Below are 6,012 nucleotides of genomic sequence, written 5' to 3'. Positions count from 1 at the left end.
AAAGAGGTAAAATGCGGCTTCCATCTTCTTCTTTTTTTGTGTGTATGTAGAGAATAACACTCTTCAGATGGTTTATTGATCTTTACGGCTGCCATTTTATTAGCATTACAATGGATAGAAGAAGTCAAGCCTATTAATTGTTTAGTGTGCTCAGACTCCAGGTCTTCTTTAGAGAGCGTTCAAAATAATCGCTCTGACAGTACACCAGAAACACTAATTGATATAGAATGTAGTTTATATGATTGGCTATAGGAAGAGGTGTAACATCTGTTTTGGCAGAAATGAAGAGGAAAGAAAGAGATGGCTCTATAGCAGAGTATCGAATTCAATCACAACACGGCGGCAAAATCCAAAACACACCTTAGGTCGCTGACCAATCAGGATAAAAATGTATTTAACACACTAAAACTACATTTTTTAAACTTTCAAAACGTACATTTTAACATTAATATAAATGATAAAAAGGCAGGAATATTGTTCCAGAAAAAATCAATTTAAACCTTCAATAACTTTCAATGTTTTACTCTCCATAAAAAATATATTTTGTCAAAATCCTACAAGTTAGAAATGAGTGCAAGATAACATCGGGCTATTAGGAATAAAATGATCTGGAGGGCCGGATATAATTACCCGGGGGGCCAGATCCGGCCCTTGACTATGACATATGTGCACTATGGAATACATGGAACTGTGAGACGAATGAGATTTGTGGGAGGGATTAGAGAGAAAATTACGTTATAACCAGAATTAGACTAGGTCATACATAACTGAACTATAACATGTTTTCCTTTGGGGAACATTAATTGTTCCTGTATATTTTGCAATGACAAGGAAACAATTGAAACAACTGTCCTGCTGCTCCTGGTTGTCAAGACTGCACTTCTGCTTCGTCTTGACTGTGGACTTCATGCCACTCGTCCCTCAGCTCTATATTGGGCTATATAAATAAAATTTAATTCAATTGAACATATCTTGTTACAATGTAGGAAATGCTATGCACTCTAATACTGCTATAATATAGTGTCAACCTGTGGAGAAAAACACAACATGTGAAATTTTAATGGATACACACAGTTTTTATGTTTTAGATCAGTCGGTTGTGAAGTTGATGCATCAGTCCACACTTTATTTAGGTAGGTGGCGGCAAATGCACCAAAAAGTTGATTGCCAACCACCATAAAGCAAAAGAAGAACTTAATTCTTTATGTTCTTTACTCGTAAAAACTGTTGCTTTGTTTCTGTTAAAATTAATATCTAGATCATGTTAGAAATTGAGAAACTTTTAGTTCTGAGTCACACATGGGCAAACTAGAAACACAATGCAAAATAAACTGAGTACTGCGAAAAAAAGAATAAACAGCTGAATAAAACTGTGAAAAGCTCAGAGCCTCTCGGTTTAAAATAATTTGTTGTTACAACAGTTTGTACTTTTTACTCCCTAAAAAACTAAGTGTATTTCTTTATATTTCCCATCTTATTGATGTCAGTGACTTTTATTAAAGATCAAAAAGCAGATTCACAGGTCTTACTGTTTTTTAACAACTTTATTAGAGTTCATCTTCATATGATAAAAAGATCTACAATCAAACAAATAAACATTTAAATATGCAAACATATTCAAAGCCTTATGAAAATAAGAAGAAATTATGTATATTTGCATAAAAAGAAATCTGCACAAAAACTATAGAGATGCATATATGAACATTTAAAAATAATTTTAAATACATTTAAATCAAGGCTAAAATCTAAAATATATGACTGAATTTAACTTTTCCAAAGATCTGACAAAAAAGTATAAATAAAACTCAGTTCTCTTGATGATCATCTGATGCTTAATTGAATTCTGCTCACAGGATGGGTCGGATGTCGGGAAAATAAATGACTCTCAGGTGTCTAATAAAATAATAAATATAAATTGTCCACAAAGTTTTCAAAACTATTGAGTACATAAGTGTCTTTTCCTGAGGCTGATGATGAAATAATCTTTTACAGTCACTGAAAGAATAAGAAAAAAACAACGTTTATGACAAATTTGAGAGGAATATTATTTTCTTTTTTAAATCTATATTTAATGTTAAAAATAATAGTACTCACTTTGGCTTTATAAAATAGAAAATAAAAAATCCAAATAAACAATAAATTCCCATTTGAATATATTATTTACAAATAAAATGAAAAAACAATTCATTGATTTATTTTATCACACATTTTCAGTGAACAATTCTTCCATTTCTAACATTAAATACAGTTCAAAATCCACAGACCTTCTGTTCATTTACCAACATTTTTATTGACTGGTGTCATTTCTTCATAAATATTGTTTTGCTCTGAAAGAAAAAAACGTGAAAAAAATGTCAAAACATGTAATTTTTAAGCCAAAAATTTGTAGTTTTAATATTAATAATTCTCTGGTTAAATATAAATACAGGAAAAACAAAACAAACAAAAAAAACGATGACATTCATACCTGCTCTGTGAGGAGGAGGATCAGGTTTTCTGTTGTGTCCAATTGTTAATGAAATGTAAAAAATAAATAAATAAATAAATAAATAAAACACTACTGGGGACATTTTTTTAAAAGAAAAGTCATACAGGGACTAATAGATGCCTTTTGAAACACACAGTTCTTGACTTTATATTAGCTGCCTTCATACTTTACTATACTTGTAAAGAACAGTACGAATAAAGCATAACATTGATTTATGCACTTGTTTACTCACCGTTTTTTAGACACAGCGAATCCTCCAGCAGAAGCTGCAGCAACAACAACTAAACATCCAACTACGATTCCAGCAATGCAACCAGCAGAACATCTTGATGAGATACCTGAAACAACAGCAGACTGTCAGGCTAAACTGTGAATGAATACATCAGTTCCATTACTAGTTCTACTGCAGACTGACAACACATAAAACAAGCTTTGAGGTCACTGCTTTGTGTTCTGTCATCTCTACATTCTTCATGTTAGCTCTAGTACAGTTTCAAGAGGTTGAATACACTATAAATGTTTTATTTTCCTTCATGTTAGCATTTTTCTAGCTGATAAGCATCCTTTTGTTTTAATACAAAGTGAAAATGCTCCCGATGTTTTCAACAGAACTATTAATATTTAAGTTTATGTGTGTCATTTATGTTGATGATTTAGAGATAATTGATACACAGCTGTGCTGTTCTACAAGCTAAACTTGAGCCAGAGTTCATGTTTCTTCCTTTGTGTTTCTGGATGGATCAAATTCAACATACAAAACTTAAAACATCCATTAAAAACTTGCAACATCTGCGGTTAGCTGTTGCACAAGACAACACCACAAGGAAAGTGTCCTTCTCTCATTGCCGGCCTCATAGACAACAGTCATGCTGAGTAACCAGGGTGCTGATATGCTACACCACTGTGGTAGCGTGACGCTCTCGCCAGAATAAAAGTGCTATATTTCAATGAAATATGGCTTTTGAGAACCTGGTACAATAATAACAATTTAGATATCTGAATTTAGCCAAGAACAGATGAAAGCAAAAAAAAAATACAGTTTTTTTGTTTGACGAGTTTAGAAGTAAGTGACTCAGTCCATAATAGATCATACTAAGGTATTCTTTAGACCTTCCCGGGGTAAAAATCTTGCATTGTTGTGAAGTAATATTATTGGATTCTTCTTTAAAACATTGCTTCAAAATTGTAACTATATTTTGTTCAGAATCCCTCTGAAGCGCTGATAACACCTAACAAACAGCAAAAAACTGTAACCCCATAATGCCTGAATTGATTTTCAGGTATGAAAAAAAATATTTATATATATATATATCACTTATGTTTTGGCTTTTAAGTTCATGCTACGTTTTGGTAATTTTGGAGCCAAAGTGGTTTGTTGCATATTTGAGACATTAGGCGTTAAGGGGCCAATTAAGACCATTGACTTGTTGACTTGTAGTTTTCCAAATCTTAGCTAAAGTCTTGTAAATATTCTCTAAACCTGGATTCCTCACCTGTAACCTTTTAGTCTACTAACTATAGAATCTTCTAGAAAGATGCTTTAGGAAAATTTTATTTTCTACTTCATGATAATTGCCATTAAATGTGGGGTGATAATCAAGGCTTGAGTCATCTGTGCACCATTGGATGCTGCTTGAAGTTTTAATTTCTTTTTTCATTTTTTGGCTTGTATGTAAAAACAACTTATTACACATTTCAGTTTTTCACTGAAAACTGAAACATCTAACAATTTTTCAGTTTTTGTTGCATTAAAAGAAAAGGCATTTTTTATATCTGTGAATAAATTGTGGAATAAAACGTGTATTGCTTTATACGATTAGCTGATTTTTGATTTCTTACAGTAACAATTGTTTATCTTCTCACCTTGAAAACTCACATGAAGATAGGTTTTTTTTTTAGATGGTCCATCGGGGAAAGAGGTGATAGTGCAGATATAAGACCCTGCATCTGATAACTCCACGTTCTTGATTATCAGTGATTGATCCTCCATGTCCACTCTCCCCTTCAAATGAGACTCATGAACAGTTTTTCCATGTTGTTTGCTAGAGACCATAATAAGAGTTTTATTTCCATCTGGTGACAGGAATTCCCACTGACTCTGGGTAATATTGGAATAATCTGTCCCTTGAATAAAACTGCATGGCAGGGTGACATTATGGCCAACATATCCAGTCACTTGAGACGGGGCTTCAATTTTTTGTGCCCACAAAACTGTAAAAATAAAAGAATATTAGGTTACTTTAAGAACGAGAAAATAATTCTTAGTGTAAAAACTCTGGACTCACCAGGCAGAAATGTGGTGAAAATCCACAACAGAAGTAGATGAGAAAATCCTTCACAAGTCTTCATTATGTCAAATGAAGCTAGGGAATGACAAATAGACATTTTTTTTACAGTTTCTCACATTAACATCAAAGAAGCCTCAAAGTAAAAATCATTTTGATTTTTTTTTTTTTTTAAAAAAAGCAAAGTTCTGATCCATTAAAGTTGGTTCCTTCTGGGCTACAACACAAACCTGCCAGCAGAAATCATTGATGATAAAGTGGAAGTAACAGGTACACGCCTGTAAGAGATGAGAGAAGTAAAAAAGGAACTCAGATGCCATCAACAAAAAATCCCTAACTCATAGTTATTAACAGGCTTTTTAAATAAACTTTAATTTCTGTAAAGTCTGGGCTAAACTTCCTTTTCATGAAAACGTGTGCAACAATCAGTTTACTCACAATAAGGAGTGTGTTGGATGCAAGTCGGTCCTTTTACATCCTTAGCATGCAGTTTCAATTGTAAAGGAAAGATGATCATAGTAGAGGAGTAGATCATTTCTTTCATTTCAGTCTAGAGCTGCCTAAGACTTTCTGACTGTGCAACAGTGACCTCATGTGGTCAAATAGTGGTACTGAATCAGAAATAAGGACATTTAGAGCTCAGATGAAACAGTCATAAATATCTACATAAGTACTTTCTGTAATAACACAGAAAGTTCCTTAAAATTCTCAATTTTCAACTAGCAGAAAACATACTAATTGATTGATTTTGTCTCAACTTCACATGTGTGAACTCAACCATCCCTGCTCTCTTCAACCACAAACTCTCTTCCAAACTCTCCAAGAGATTCAGTACAGCTGTTAACTTTCAGAAACTTGCCCTGTGATTCAGCTTTGACCACTTCCTGTCAGTTTCCCACTGTTTCTGAGCACCTCCTGCTTCTAAAAGTTCCACTGACACAGTCACTTTAATATGTAGTTTCTCTGTGGAAAAAAGCACCTAAAGGTTTTGATGGCATGTCTCTTTTTTGTTAGTTGCCTTTTTTTGGGGCATTTTTTTTTTTAAATGACACACTACTTTCAGCTGTATAGTACTAGTGAACTAAAGCTCATAAAGGGCAGTGTGTTCCAGTACAGTCAGCAAACAGAGAAGGTTTTAAATGAGAACAGTTGAACACTTTTAAGAGTAATTTAAAGCTTAACAAACCCCTGTTTCACATTAATAGTTTTACATTTTTAAGCTATCGTGTGTCATTCTCC

At 33.2% G+C, this 6,012-nt stretch overlaps 1 long non-coding RNA gene across 1 annotated transcript; it reads right to left on the bottom strand.

Moving 5' to 3' along the window:
• Nucleotides 1-4,145: 4,145 nt before the first annotated feature.
• Nucleotides 4,146-5,149, bottom strand: LOC118599789. The gene is made up of 2 exons (XR_004949292.1): nt 4,774-5,149; nt 4,146-4,699 (listed from the first exon to the last, which is right to left on the bottom strand). It is a non-coding gene; the product is annotated as an uncharacterized LOC118599789 (long non-coding RNA).
• Nucleotides 5,150-6,012: the final 863 nt, after the last annotated feature.

This window comes from Oryzias melastigma, linkage group LG16 (genome assembly GCF_002922805.2).
Source record: "Oryzias melastigma strain HK-1 linkage group LG16, ASM292280v2, whole genome shotgun sequence".
In the NCBI taxonomy this organism is placed as follows: domain Eukaryota; kingdom Metazoa; phylum Chordata; class Actinopteri; order Beloniformes; family Adrianichthyidae; genus Oryzias; species Oryzias melastigma.
Note: the sequence above shows the minus strand (reverse complement) of the source record. Positions and strands in the feature narration are given on the sequence as shown.